Here is a 15322-nt window from a genome sequence, read left to right as displayed (position 1 = left end):
TCTCTTTTTTCTGCCAGATCGTCCTCCATGAGTCCAACACCCTCTTGTCTTTCAAACGGATGCCGTGCCAGCTGCTGTGGGGTGATGGGGAACAGGAGGCAAGCTCGGGTGTTTCCCTCGGTGTAAGAATTAGGGGCGTTACAGGTGAGCCCCCGTTTTCATTTGTGGATCGGTGAGGGTAACGGTGCCTAAAATTGACGACTGAGATGAGACTCCAGGTGGGGATCTTCTGGCTTGCAATCTTGAGCCGATGCGCCGTATTTGTTCCAGAAGTAGGACTCAACCCCCAGGTTCACAGTCTTATTGACTCTAAATAAATCTCGAAACATTTATTCCTTAAGCAGCCAGTGCTCTGCTGACACGTGTAACTGACTGTTGGCTGCCCTCCCTGTCCTTAGTTGAAGATTTTTGACCCAGGATCCTTTGCTTTTGAATAGGAAGGGCAAGCAGGGGGTCCTGTGCCTCCTGTGCTCGCTAGCAGCCGTGCAAGGCACTGGAGAAGCACATCTGGCACCAGATGTTTTGTGCAGAGTGGCAGCTGAGGAGGAATTGCAAAAGGCTGGAAATTTGCACACGGGAATCCTGAGAGAAAACAGGCCCAAGGAGTTAAGAACAGACACAGTTAGGTGTTTTGTCGGTGGTAGGAAGGCTGCTAAGTCCAGTTATAAGGGCAGTTATTATGACATTTAAATGGCAGCTAATTCCAGTTGTAAAGGCAGCTATTATGGCATTTAAATGGCTGTTACATCCAGTTATAAATTTATTTATTTATTTATTTATACTCTGGTTTCATTGCTTCCCCACCCCACAAATGGGCTCAGGGCAGCTCATAACACATAATCACATACTGTTTTATACTTAAAACATGATAAAAATAATTTAAAATTTAACATTTTCACTGTTTCAACAGCCACCATTTTGTGTTCACTCAATTTATCTGACACCAAGATGGACTCCACAGGTGCAAGGGGAAACTGGTGTAGGAGATGGGAAAGGGAACGAGAAAAAGTCCATTTTTTCTCTGTTGCTCCCCTAGTCTCTTTGGCCTCAACCGTAGGCCTGGTGGAAGAGTGCTATTTTGCAGGCTCTGTAGAACTTGAGTCGTCTTCAAGTTTTGCCCTTTCTCTTGTGAAACAGAAGGGCTAACTAAAACGACACATAAGCATCTAAATTGCCAGGAACCACATTAACAAAAGCCTCTTTCAAAACAGAGTTGTTGATGGCACAGGCGCTGGCCAGTAGCACCCTCTACAGCACAGAGTCTTTAGTTGGAACTGACCCTGCGCTGAACCTAGTCCTTTTGGAGCTTGCCTCCAGCAAAGAAGAAGTACATCCACGTCAAATGTGGGAAGACAGCTTGAGGCTGTGTTCACCACCCCCTCCGCCTTCTGTCGTTCCCCTTCTTCTAAGTAATTGCCGTGATTTTTTTTTTAAGGGGTCAAAATGAGGTGTTTTGGGTTAGCATCCTGTGCAGACATCCGTATTTCCAATGGGAACGCATACTTTTAGCATGGGTAATGGGACGTACAACCAACCAGTTTACTCTGTTTCCACATAGCTACTGTGTAGGATTGGGTTGCTTGCCCTTCCCACTCTCCCCATGTATGGCCCTTTCCTTTCCCATGGAACGAAACTGGAGAGAAGAGCTCATTGGCCTACGTTAATCCCTTTTCAATGTACGCATATTCCAATTGTTATTTATTTCCTTCGTTTGTAGCCCCTTCTTTCTTGCTGAGAGGCTCAAGGTGGAGTACCCCCCTCCCGCTCATCCACTACCATCAATATGGATGGGAAAAGGTGGGGAGAAAAGGGCAGCAAGATGATGAAGGCCAAAGAAAGCAGCAGCACGGCGGAAGGTGGAGCATTTTTAGTATGATACCTTTTCATAGCCTTTATTGCATTTTTGTAGCTGTCAAATGTTTATTTATTTCTGAATCGAGTGATCCAGTGACGGTTGGTTTTAAACCTTAACTGGCCGAAATTTGCTAGTGGAGAGGGTGCAGATAGCAAATTTAACAACCACAAACATAATAATAAAGTGTGCCACGATGCAATCCAATAGCACGAGACATCCAACAGATATATGCTAGGATCATAAAAAATTAGACACAACGCCCCAGGTTGTAAGAATTAGAAATTATACCCTCACAAAAGTATGTCATGCCATACCGAAGCAAGCACAAAGAAATGGATTTGCAAAAGTAGAAGAAGAAGAAGAAGAAGAAGAAGAAAAAGAAGAGTTGGTTCTTATATGCCGCTTTTCTCTACCCGAAGGAGGCTCAAAACGGCCTCTCCTCTCCCAAGATCGCGGGAAGACGGTGAATCCTTGAATCACAACATTCACGGTTGTGTTCTGTCATCCCCATCTTGCCCATCTATTTTGCACCAGCTCTTCAAAACAGACTTGACTGATAAGCCCTCCAGTTCCCTCTGGAAGGTTCTTGGATTTGGACTTTGTTCGTTCCCCAGGGAAAGGTAATTCTAGGGGTTAAGAGCAGCCACGACAACGTCTAGTCTTCACAATTCCATGATTGGTCTTAAAAGTCATGCTTGGCTATGATATTGAGGAGTAGTCTCTGTGCTATGCTGGATTCAGGCTACTGGAAGCATTGTAAGGTCTCGACGGGCCTCTCCCGTTGGTCTTGGAGAGCAACAGCAATCCAGCGCACACTGGGTCATGTTTCCCTGAAGACCCACCCTGCTCCAAACGTGATCTGCAGAACTTGGGCACCTATTCTAAGACGTCTCCTTTGTCAACCAAAGCTGTCTAGCTCCGAAGATGGAATCTCCAGCCCAGGACGTGTCTCCAGACTCTTAGGTTGGCCAACAAGGCTTCCCTTAGAGCACCCAACAAGGAGAATAATATCCAGGAAGAAAAAAACAAGTAAGGAAAAGAAGTCACCGGTGTTTCGAGGCTGGTAACTTCTGGGGAAAGGAAGCATGTCATTCCCCCATGCCCTTTCTTCCATCTCAAATTAATGGCTTGGTGGCCACACCATCGTTCATTAAGTAGGACGAGGATATTGGTCCCGCTATCATTAGACCTGGTTGGCCGCTTGCCCGTCCACCTCCCTCGTAGGGATGGACGTCGTCCCAAGAGGACGGCAATCCAGCCGTGGCCTGTCCGCCATGACCCCCCTGTTGCTTCTGTTTTGTCATTCTTTCTCCTTCTCCTTCTCCTCATTCCCATACTCTGTAACAGTTTTCCTCCGGAGTGTTCAGCTAACTGACACATTTGCCACAGATGGATGGTGCGTGCGGAGACAGCTGTCACTCCCGATTTGCAGCGGTCTGCGTGACAGCGGGGTTGATGAGTTCTGAGCGGCCATCGCGCGGAGCACATGCACTCTGACATTCGGAGAGATGAGCCCTACAGACACCTCTCGGTGGACCTGGGGAGAAACTGGCAAGCTCACCGTTTTGCCTCCCCCCTCCTCCCCGAAGCAGCCTCCAGGCTCGAAGAAAGCGTGAGCACTCCGGTGTGTTGTTTGCGCACATGCCATGCTCACGTTGGGCGAAAGGAGAAGGTCCTGCGTGCCACCACCGGTTGGGTGCAGGAGGTGCTGGGATCGTGGTTAAGAGGTGGACGTTTGGACCCTTTGAGGGGGGACCGAATTGAAGTCCCTTAGCGTTGAAGAAGACGAGCATTCAATTCTCATGAGGCGTTCTTACGTTGTTGCACGGCGTTCTCCATGCCCTGATTCTTAATCCTACACGCCATTTCCTTCTACTTAGCAAAGCTAACTCTGAAGCAAGCATGTGTGATTTCAGGAGTTTCTGTCTATGGTATATGATTCCCTCTGAGACGGGGCTAAATGTGTGTCACCTTAGCACCATTTTTCTCAGGCAATGGCATTTGGGAACATGGATTCCAGCTCCATTCCATGATCTGTAAACCTAATGGTTTCTGTAGACCACTGTCTTCTGAACCATGGTCACTGCTTAAAGCGAGCCATGCGGCGTTCATCATCTCTTGGATAGGGTTATCTCTCTGCATCTCTGAACGCAAAAGCCCATGCTCTTGAAAAGGGCAGGAGGCCTTCTGAAAGTCCAAAACACTTTCATGAAGACCATGTCACCGTTATGTATGCAGAAGCCTTCCAGATGTGGAGGGAAGAAGTAGTCTTCTACTTCTGCAGCATGGATTCCCCAGATGTCTACTTCTTCCTCTGCCACTGTGTTTTCCGAGACAACCAGAAGAGGAATGTTGAGCTAGACTGTCTAGTCTTGATCCAGAAAGGTCGTTCTTTGGGAAGGTGTAGTCGGATCCTTCTCCAGGAAATCCCACCCATCTTATTAAAACTCTTGGCTTCCTCCAAAATGTCTTCCTAAGCCTCCAGTTTGACTCTGAATTCAGCTCTAGGGAAAATTTAGTGTGGAGCTTATGGGTGTGTGGAAAGCACACAACCTCCCCATCACCACCGAGTGTATAAGAGCTATTAGCATTACTAGCTGTTCTTCAGCAGCAAACCACAACTTTTCTTTGAACTTTCCTTCAGGTGGCACAGGATGCAGAACGTGCACCTCGGAAGACCAACAAGGGTTGAATTTTGTGCAAATGGCTTATTTTACACTTGTGACTCCCGGATGGAGTCAACCCCTAGCACAGTAGGGCCTGTTCCCATGACTAAAGGAGACCACACAAAGTCCAGCAGCACCTTTAAGGCCAACCAAGTTTAGTTCAAGGTATAAGCTTTCATGTGCAAGCACGCCTAATCAGAACATACGAAGGTTACACTGGGTTGGTCTTAAAGGTGCCAGTGGGCTCAAACTTTGTTCTGCTACTTCAGACCAATATGGCTACCCACCTGAATCTAGAGTATGCCAAGGAAGAAGGAAGCCAGCCTGTCCCAACCCAACACAGCCCATGGCGAACTAAGAAAGTTTGACTTGTGTCTTGGACACCACCCTAAACATGGGTCATCTGTGGCTTCCAAAAAGCAGAAATCAGCAACGAGGCGCTGACATTCAGATAACTTGGCTTATCCTCATCTGAAGCCACCTTCTGCTTGTGGCCCTGAATACTTGAGCAGACAGAAGAACTTGGATTACCATTCCTAGCAAATTACACTTCGTTTATAAGGTGCAAACAAAATACTAGTTTGCTCAACTCTTGTGTGTGTTTGTGTGTTTGTGTGCACGTAAGCCACAATGTCTTGGCATTTTAGATGTGTGCAACCAGACCTTTCTACATTTGAGAGACTGTAGCATCTTGGAGAACAAGATCCAGGTTCAGTCAGTCTTGGAGTATTCACAAGACCTGTCCCCTTCCAATACTTTTGGAGCTTCCCGCTGAGGCCGTCACTACAGAAACAAGAAAGTGGGTTCATCCCTAAGGGCTTTTGGGGGGCTTTCTAAAAGAGATCACCTGTTGATTCTCTGGTGTGGACCAGCTGTCAGAGACAGTCTGCTCGTGAGCCAAATAATGGATCCCATGCAAACTGTGTGCAGACTGTGTGGAGGTGATTTGTCCCTTTGTCCACAAAGGGGGAAGGAAGGGGAGTAAAAATGCCTTAGTTAAGCCCCCATCAGGATGTGCCAAATATATCAAACAAAGATATATATCAAACAAACGAAAAGAACTCCCTTAGGGGGTGAGACTGGAAGTCTATCTAGCCCAGGGGTGGCCAAACTGTGGCTCTCCAGATGTCCATGGGCTACAATTCCCATGAGCCCTCACGATGCGCTGACAGGGGCTCATGGAATTGTAGTCCATGGGCATCTGGAGAGCCACATTTTGGCCACTCATGGACTAGTCCAACATCCTGTTTCTCAGGACACCCAACCGAGATGATCCTTGGAAGATCCATCACGGGAACAGAAAACCTTCCCTAGAGGTCCCCTCCAGCCGGCACAGTTAATAAACGGCAGCAATGTTCTCTTCCATAAAACTCATGTCCCTTTTAGATGGTGGGCTGGATCCCGCACAAAAATTCCCGCTTGCAGCAAGCAAACCCCGGTCGCTTCTTACACTAAGTCAAATTTATTTTATTCCTGCTTGCATTCCCACGAAATCTCGTGCCTCCAATTTCTGGCCACTGCACTATATACGGAGGAAAGCAGATGCCGGACAAGTCTTGGGCAAGCGGAAGTGCGCTAAGTCTGTTCATACCTCCACTTGTGTGTTGCGGGATCCAAGCCGGCACGGTGTCGTGATTAAGAGCAGCGGCTTTTAATGAGGCAAGCGGGGCGTGATTCCCTGCTCCTCCTCCACATGCAACCAGCTGGGTGACTTCGGGCCAGTCCTGGTTCTCTCAGGGCTCTCTCAGCCCCACCTACCCCACAGCGTGTCTGTTGTGGGGAGAGGAAAGGGAAGGTGATTTGTAAGCCGCTTTGAGACTCCTTCAGGTAGAGAAAAGCGGCATATAAGAACTAACTCTTCTTCTTCTTCTTCTTCTCTTCTGACTGAGCAGGAATCTCAGGGCTCTCTCGGCCCCACCTACCCCACAGGGTATCTGTTGTGGGGAGAGGAAGGGAAGGCGACCGTCAGCTGCTTTGGAATTAGCTTCAGGCACTAAAAAGCGGGATATAAAAACCAACTCTTCCTCCTCCTCTGCTTCTGGGGAAAGGGACTTGTGTTTATTTGTTTCTTCCTTTGGAAAACCTTTGTTGGATCTTGAGTTTGAACATCTCCGTGGGAAATCCACTCACTGGGCCATTCTAATTGCTTCTAAAGATTTCAAAGAAGGGGACGAGATCCCTGGCTTTGTAATGGATTTGCAGTTAGCCGCTTTACCTCACCCCCCTCCCTGCGTGGTGATCGGCCGCTTTGCCCATCAAGTTAAAGGGTGATAAACCGCCCCCACCCACCCACCCCTCCACCTGAAGGCTCTCTCTCTGAGTGAAGGCACCAAGGACTGGCCAGGTTTGTTTAACTCTGCAGTGGAGGGGAGGGCATGGACTGACGGCTTGCATTTGAAGAGACGGTGTGTGCTTTGTGTGTGTGCATGCGGGGCTTGTGTTTGCTGCCCGCACGCCGAGCCTCCCCTCAACTCCCAGGGAGGCACAACCTCGCAAAAGCGGATCAAGGCAAACTTCCCCTCACATCTCGCAGGCCTCCGACGGAACTTGAAAGCAAGCGCCAGGAGCCACAGATACAAAAAGAAGGCATCCAAAAAGTTTGGGTCAGGCAGGGATTTCGGTCTGGTGGGGTTTGCGCGGGGAAATTCTCTCCACTTCTCTTATGATTAAAGATTCCCTTCGCTTTCTCTCTTCCCTCTTTCTCCCCCTCCCCAACCTCCCCACACATATCTTCTGTTCTGTGCCTTCTTTCTCTCCCCCCTTCCTTCTCTCTCTCTCTCTCTCTCTCTCTCTCTCTCTCTCTTTTTATTTTGCCATACGGATAGCTGGGAGCATCAAGGCATGTGACAGAATCTTCCTTATAGGGGCAGAAGTAAGCTGCAACCCTGTGATGGACGCCCTAAGGCCAGTCTTGCAGACAATATATACTTCCCGCACCATCTCAAATGCTTCTCGTTTTCACAGAGAGAACATCAGGCAGAGCAGAGAGAGAGAGAGAGAGAGAGAGAGAAGAGTTTGCACAGAAGGTCCACCTTCAAGGTAAGGCACCTTGCTTTTCTTACAAAGGGGAAGGCAGGAATGAAGCCAACTTTCCAGGGGAAGCTGCAGCAGGTGAATTAAGCTGGGTTTTTTTTTTTAACCTAAAAAGAGCTTCCCCCCCCCCCCCTCTTGGGATGAAGCTATGGCATATGGAGAACCCAGGCAAACACATTATGGGAAAGGGGGTACCTTGGAGTCGTGCACAGCATCAAAAGTCTCTCCCTTCCCTCGGGGATTCGCAAGCCATCGGGTTTTTCACTAGGCGCCGTGGAAACGTTTGGCTGTAACTTTCCTCTCCTGACGCACGCTCCCGCTCGCTCGACTGTTTTCTCGGGCTGTCCCCCAGTGTGCAAACTTGTTAGTTTTACAGGCGAGATTTTCCACCCCCTTCCCGGGCTTATAGGCTGTCTCAGGGCTGCCGTGTTTTCCTCCAAGGAGTTTTGGTCTCAATCAGGAACTTTCTAGTCTGAACCACATTCAAAGTCCCCCTCGTTTCCGAGAGTGAAGATCTCCGGAATGTGTACTTTTCTGCAAGCGGCTTTTATCCTTAAACGTTTTGTTCTGCTTTGCATTTCCTGTTTGAAGCTTTCAGTGGCGGAACCCCGACTCCTGCTTAAACGCCAGAGCCTTGCTCGGCTTAAAAAGCGATCCCTTCACCCTTTAACCGTGTTCACGCGTGCCAGACCTGCGTCTCAGAAAGCATTCGTAGCGCACCCTCGGAATATAACCCCAACCAGGGAGCACGGCCAAAATGTGGCGTGCGTTCTTGAAATCTCACTGAAACCAGTCGGATTTCCCCCACTTTGCCCATGTGCAGGAGCGCAGCTTTGGTCTGGGTCTCAAACTCTTCCGAAAGGATGCTACTCTTCGTTTCCTATGCTAATGGGTGAGCAGGTCAAAAACTATCGATTCAGGCGGATAAATAAACAGCGGCTGATCTGTAGACAAAGATTCTCCCATGGCTTTTGAGCAGGCTTTTATGTCCACAGATCCACAAAGGCCTTGAAGGGCAAAGGGCACAGTGGTTAAGGCATGTGTGTGGTGGCGGGGGTACTCTTTGTGGGTGCCTGGGGTTCATGAACCAGGAGGTTCAGGGTGAGCAGAGGCTGGAAATGAAAGAAAAAGGGGTGCCTGGACAACATACACATAGACATATCCCTGCTGTGATAAATTTTATGCTGATTTAAATTGCAGCTGGTTTGTCTCTGTGGTCGGGAGGACTGTGTGAGAGAATGAGATGGAAACACCCGGGTGAGGGCTGTTCTTAAAGGAGGGAAGGGGGATTGAAGGTGTCTTTCAGAGAATGAGAAGGACTAGTTGTGTGAGCCGTGCGTCGTACGGCCGATCTGTGGGTGTCGGACTGGAAAGCCCTTCTTGTAGAAAGCTTCCAAAGGGTGTTAGCCAAATGCAGATCTGTCCACAGAGAAAAAGGATATTCAATCAGGTGAAAACAGCCAGGATGCCTAAATAGAGCCTCCGGGTTCAGTGGCAGTATACCTCAAAGTGCCATTCGCAGAGAGCCGAGTCCCCTGCCTCTGGGCTTCCTACAAACATCTGGCCAGACACTTTGGGGATGGGTTAGGTGGACCTTCATGCCCCCTTCCTTCATTTGTGGATCTGCAAAAGGACAGGAGACTCACAAGCACCCATTGAACTAAAGGCTCATTGGAAGAGCTGTGCTCTTATTAACAAAGTGAGTGCCTTCGCTGTGCGCCAAGTTCAGTGGGCTTGCTTTCTCCCGTGCCACACAGAGCAGAGAGGCAGAAGTCAGTGCTTCTGAGCAAGCATGGGGCATCAGGTTTTCGTAGCCCTTTCAGAGCATTCGAGTCGGCGGCAGAAACGCTGTGGACGTAAACAGCAGACAGCATACTGTCCAGTCAATTTGGCGTCTTGATCAAGAGCGGCAGCTTCTAATCTGGAGAGCCGGATTTGATTCCCCGCTCCTCCTCCACACGCAGCCAGCCGGGGGACCCTGGGCCTGTCACCGTCCTCATAGGGCTGTTCTCACAGAGTGATCTGTCTCTGAGCTCTCTAAGCCCCAGCTGCCTCCCAGGATGCCTGTTGTGGGGGGAGGAAGGGAAGGCGATCGGAAGCCACTTGGAGATTCCCCCTGGTAGTGAAAACTGGGGTGCAAAAACCAAAACTCTTCTTCTTCTTCTTCTTCTTCTTCTTCTTCTTCCTCTTCCTCTTCCTCTTCCTCTTCCTCTTCCTCTTCCTCTTCCTCTTCCTCTTCCTCTTCCTCTTCTTAATACCAGGTAAAAAATCTGTTAGCACTCAAGACTAGCACATTTGACAGCAAAGCTAACAAACTTTATTAGTCTTTGGTGCTGCCAGACTCTTGATCTTTTCTACCGCTACAGACTGACTAACACAGCTCCCCCTTTCAGTGTAAGGACCGGGGGGGGGGGGGGAGGGTTTCTGTGTCAATGGACCTACAGAGCAGGCAGAGAATATTTGGGGGGGGGGAATGAAAGAGCATGAATGCCCATGTCTGACCATTCCGTTCTCCCAGCTCTGTCTTCGCCTGCACCTGTTGTATTCTCCCGTGCTGTTATTTATTCCCACGCACTCCGCCCCTGTTGGGTTCCTGTCTGCAACAGCATGGGTCGCCGGGGCTGCAAGGACGATCAAATCCAGCCATTCGTAAATGTTGTCGTGCCGGATTCGGGAGCAGTTATCTTAAACCGTTGCCTGGTTCTGTCACTGAGCCGTCAAGAAATGGGTTGGGAACCAAATCGGGGCCCTGTGCGTGATATTAAAAGAGAGAGAAAGGGGAGAAAAGGAGAGAAAAGTCCTTTTTCTCCCAGCAAAGAGGTTTCTGATCGCTCATTCCCATGCACGCATCTGCTTACAGCCAGGGGGATGGCGTCCGTCTTGCTGGAACAAATATTGTGAACTTTCTCTCGCTGGGATTTCGATCTTTCGGAGTGCCCACCGATAATGATTTAGACAGGTAGCCGATGACATCGCTAAAAGGTTCATCCTCTCTGGGAGAGGAAGCTGAATGTGAATCTAGATCGGCGTCAGGAGGTCTGTCAGAAATCTGCACTCCGGGGGAGGACAGAGGGATCCCCTCTCTGACATCCATTGATGGCATCTCTTGATTAAAATATACATCTGTTTACTGTTGCCGATGACTTCGGCTAGTTATCCGTGGGCAGCCCAATCAAAACACCACGTTCAGGGGCCATGCGCTTTCTTCCCGGAACCCTTTTCAGCCCTCTCCAGCCGCGGAGAGAACAAAACCTTTAGGCTTCAGGATAACCACCCCCCCAGTCCCATCAATTGTTTGTTAAAAGTCGAAAGGGGGATTAAAAGAAATGTCACTGGAACACGGTGCTCATTCCACACCCGTTGGGTAATTTACTTTCAGCGTGCTTTTGCAGCAGGATTCATTGGGCCTCTTCGAAAGACACGGCCCATGTTTTGAAGGGCTGCTTCTAAGGCTTGTTTGCCCCAGAAGCTCCTCCTAGCATGGATTCTCAGGCGTTCTAGGTGGACAGGGCTGCGGTTTGTTAGGGAAATTCTCGTCCTTGCCTCTAACCTCTCGAACGCTCCCAGCAGAACAGCTTTTGAAATTCCTCGAAACCGGGAGGATAATTTTAAAGACCAAGTTTGTGAAGGGCAAATCTGTTGGCCCGATGGAGCCTCTGTGTACAGAAGCAGTGCACCTGGGGGAAACAGCAGGGGAAAGGGTGTGTGTCGTATTGCCCGGTTTTGTGGCTACTAGCCAGGCATGCTTGTTGGTAGCAGCAGGAAACAGCCGGGGTCCAGGAGCACCTTAAAGACAAAAAACGAACATAAAACGTGTTTTCATGAGTCACTGTCCGCTTCTTCAGATATCAGTAATTCAGGAATGCTTATCCTCTGCCTCTAATATTTTTAGTCTTTGAGACGCTTGCTCTTTTCTGCTGGCACAGACAAGACCACCCCGGCCACCCATCTTGATCTAAACCTTTCGGTGTAATAGCCAGTGTGTGTGCTTAATGCTTCTCTTTGTCCAGTGCGGTGCGGTTGTGTACTTAAGCCTTTTTGAGGCTTCAAGACCATTGGTTTTCCGGCACGAATTGCAAACGATCAAGAACTCTCATATCTTTCGGATGGAGGGAAGGCAATTGTAAGCCACTTGGAGACTCCCTCGGGCAGGGAAAAGCAGGGTATAAAAACCAGCTCTTCTTCTATGTGAATTGTGGGCTATAGTCAACGCAGACGAGAAAAATTGGGGTTTTTACCAGCCTGGGGAGGCGTTCCAATTGGGCTGCTTTGACACCTTCCTTTCAGCAGAACTTTCTTTGTTTTGTGGCTTTTGTGTGTGTGTGTGTGAAGCGGCTGTGAGAGTGGTGCAGTGGGCAGGGAGATCCGAGTTCAAATGCCACCATGAATCTTGTTGTGTGACCTTGGGCCTGTCACTTGTACCGGTATGAGAACATAGGAATCTGCCCTGGGCCCCTCAAAATCAGCCATGCCTGCTCACACAGTCAGCGGCTCTCCAGGGTCTTGGACAGAGACACCCCTCCTTCCTGGTCCCTTGAACAAGGGACCTGAGACCTTCTGCATGCTAGGCTGAGGCTCTGCCACTGAGCCCGTCCCCTCACCTGGTTGTTGTCAGGGCAACATGGGAGAGCGAGAGCTAGGTCTTCTGCCTGGAGCCCCTCGGAGGAAGGGCAGGGGAAAATGCACTGGACGACATGTGCATAACGAAGCGTCCTCACGGATGAGAAGCAATCTTCTGAGGATGCGGTTAGGAAAGGAAGACCAAGGGGGCAGAACGGGAATTTGACCTTATAAGCGGCAGCAATTTTACGGCTCGGAGTCCCCCTTCCCCTGAGCCGATTTTCCGGGAGGTAGGGGGTTCGGATTGCACCTTTGCCCTTGCTGAGCAGCTCGGAGGAGCAATTGTGTGAGCGAGCAAACGTGGGCAGTGAGGAAAGGGTTAAACCCACGCACAAACCTCACTGGGGCAAATTCACAACCTTGAGTAAACCGCTTGTAATTTTTTTTTTTAAGCGCAGTTTCACGCTACGGCTTGTAAAGTATCGTCTGCCCCCCCCCCCCTGCTGCATTTCTACAAAGCAATACGTGCAAAATTCGACTTTAGGCTTTTGTAAAATGTTTCTTTGTAGTCTTTTCCCTCTTTTTAAAAATTTGGTTCCTGCCTTGTCATCTTTGGTTTACAAAATCTCTTCGTAAGGATTTTTTAGATTTCCCGATTGTGGCTATAGACATTATCCTCTTGGTTTTCGATTGGATGGACGATGAAATATATATATTTCTACACGGGGACCTATTTCACATTTAAATTAAGGCAAAGGTCTCTAGCCCTCTTAATTGCTACATGGATGCTATTGGCACTGAATTAATTCACGAAGCCTTAATTTTGCTTTGTTAATTACTTCCTCGGCTACTGTGATTTTTATTGCTCATCTGACAGCTTTCGGGGAATGTCTTGGAGTCATTTTATGATCTTTTAAATATATATATATATATATATGACATTTTAAAGGGCCATTTCTATCCATCCACATTGGTCAATGAGAAACAGGGGTAGTAAGAAAAAAAATGAATATTTTTCCCTCTTCTTTCTCAGATTATTTCCCTATAATTGGGGTTCCATTATCAATACATGCATTTGCAGCTAAGGACTGCTAGGTTTTCTCCCCCCCCCCCCTTGGCCATGAGGCAAAAGGGGATTACATCTATTTTGAAGGGCAGAGATATCCTCAGTCCAGGCCGTATTGAGTGATTTGCTTCGGTATTCCCTTGCCCCTGTCTTTGCTTTGCTACTTTTCAACGAGAGTGACATTTTCCCCCAGCACGCATGCACACGAACTATTGCGCATGAACACAAGGGTGCCAACGCCAAGACCTTCCACACACTGCAGATACAGGGGTAAGACTTCGGCACTCGGGAATACAGCCGTGTACATCTGAAACATATTTGTTCGGAAGAGCCATCCTTGTCCTGGCTTTTAAGCTGAGAGCGAACACACAGCGCAAAACTGGCTGAGCAGAGAGGAGCTGTCCAACAACTGGAGTTATAGGGGCGTTGCATTTGTGTCCCTAGCTCCAACTGTAGAATGCTATGACCTGCCAGGGTTGTCAGCTCATCATAGTTTTCAAATACGGAGCCAGCGTAAACTTGTTTTCTTGGGCAGAAGCCACCAAGAACGCGTGAAGGTCAAACTGGGTTCTCCGAGCCTAACGACCCCTCTTGGAGTCCATTTGGTGACCTCTGTACTGCTCACGTGGAGGGCTAATCCTCTGGCCTTCTACAGCTGATCCACCCGTGGGATCTGAGGCTCTCCCTGAGATGTCGTCTGCCGATCCTGATCTGATGGTAGCTAGGAGCATGAGGCCAAGTTTTCCACCCTCGAACCAGCATGAGAATATTTTCGTGGTTTTGGGGGATGTGTTCCTTATTTGGCCAGGAGAGCAGTACAAATCTCTTGGGTTGAGAGATGTCCCTTAGAAACAGGATGTCTCCGATTATGTACGTGTTGAGGGTCCGGTTTCTAGATTGTGTGGATCTACCCCATGGGTGGCAACTAGGTCATTCGTGTCAGGTTCTGAAGAGCCTGGGAAATCCCAAGATGCCTCCACTTCCAGCCAGGCCAGGTCCCGCCCCTGATGACTCCACCCATGACAGGCCAAGTTCTGAGATGATTTCCCCCATGATTGGCCATGACCCAAGGTGACTCATCCACCTGGCTCGCTTTGGCCCTTCTGCTTTGTCCAAATCTCTTCCTTCCTCCCTCCCCAGTTTTTGAAGTTATAAGTCACTTTGGGGCAAAGGACAATCTGTCGTACAAAAGGACAGTCTGTCATGCAAACCAAGAAAAAGGGGGAGGAAAGATCATGTGTAAATCCTTTTGTTCAAGCCCTGGTCATACTTTAGCGCATTTCATTGTGCAACCCCCGTGCCGCTCGGCATGCTGCAGTTGCAATCCTATCCAAGTCTAGAGCGCAGTGGCTCTTTTCTCGGATGTAGGACCGTGAGAAATATTGATCCATGCAGGAGAGATGTACTAGGAGAGCCAGTTTGGTGTAGTGGTTAGGAGTGTGGACTTCTAATCTGGCATGCCAGGTTCGATTCTTCACTCCCCCAGATGCATCCAGCTGGGTGACCTTGGGCTTGCCACGGCACTGATAAAACTGTTCTGACCAAGCAGTGATATCAGGGCTCTCTCAGCCTCACCCACCCCACAGGGTGTCTGTTGTGGGGAGAGGAAAGGGAAGGCGACTGTAAGCCGCTTTGAGCCTCCTTCGGGTAGGGAAAAGCGGCATATAAGAACCAACTCTTCTTCTTCTTCTTCTTCTTCTTCTTCTTCTTCTTCTTCTTCTTCTTCTACTAGTTCCTGTGCTCGTGTTTGCTCCCCCTAGGGATGGGTGAGGAGACCTCAGACATGTTTGGCTTGGCAGTGGATTGTCACCTTGGCACATCTTTTAAAAGAGGAATGCCCCAGAAGATACAGAAGCTCGTCCCAAAGAGCCTTATAATGTTTCTTCTTTAAAAAAAAAACAACTTGATAAATGACTCGGATTAATTAGGACCCGAAAAGTAGTACGGCCTTAACAATGCTAAAGCTAAATGCTAAAACCCACGTGTTTTTAAGCAAGTCTGAAAGTGGCCGATCTGTCATTGTTGATGGATTTCTTTTGTCCCTGGCTAAAGAGGCTTTGCAGGTTTTCTTGAAGGGCTCCCTTGAGCCTGCAGAGCCTGTTGCACCAGAGATGATCCAGAAGAGAAGGTCTTTCTCTACCT

At 48.9% G+C, this 15322-nt stretch overlaps 1 protein-coding gene across 3 annotated transcripts in view; it reads left to right on the top strand.

Moving 5' to 3' along the window:
* The window catches only part of PRR35 (proline rich 35), a 60269-nt gene that overhangs the window by 30541 nt on the left and 14406 nt on the right, over positions 1–15322 (top strand). For all 3 annotated transcript variants that reach the window (XM_077317145.1, XM_077317146.1, XM_077317147.1), the window contains exons 4-6: positions 18–144; positions 1718–1856; positions 7486–7560. The gene's annotated coding sequence lies outside the window, so the exon portion shown is untranslated. The remainder of the gene's footprint in view (positions 1–17; positions 145–1717; positions 1857–7485; positions 7561–15322) is intronic.

The sequence above is a fragment of the Paroedura picta genome, chromosome 17 (genome assembly GCF_049243985.1).
Source record: "Paroedura picta isolate Pp20150507F chromosome 17, Ppicta_v3.0, whole genome shotgun sequence".
Taxonomy (NCBI): Eukaryota; Metazoa; Chordata; class Lepidosauria; order Squamata; family Gekkonidae; genus Paroedura; species Paroedura picta.
The sequence above is the reverse complement of the archived record's forward strand: the minus strand, read 5'-3'. Positions and strand labels throughout refer to the sequence as shown.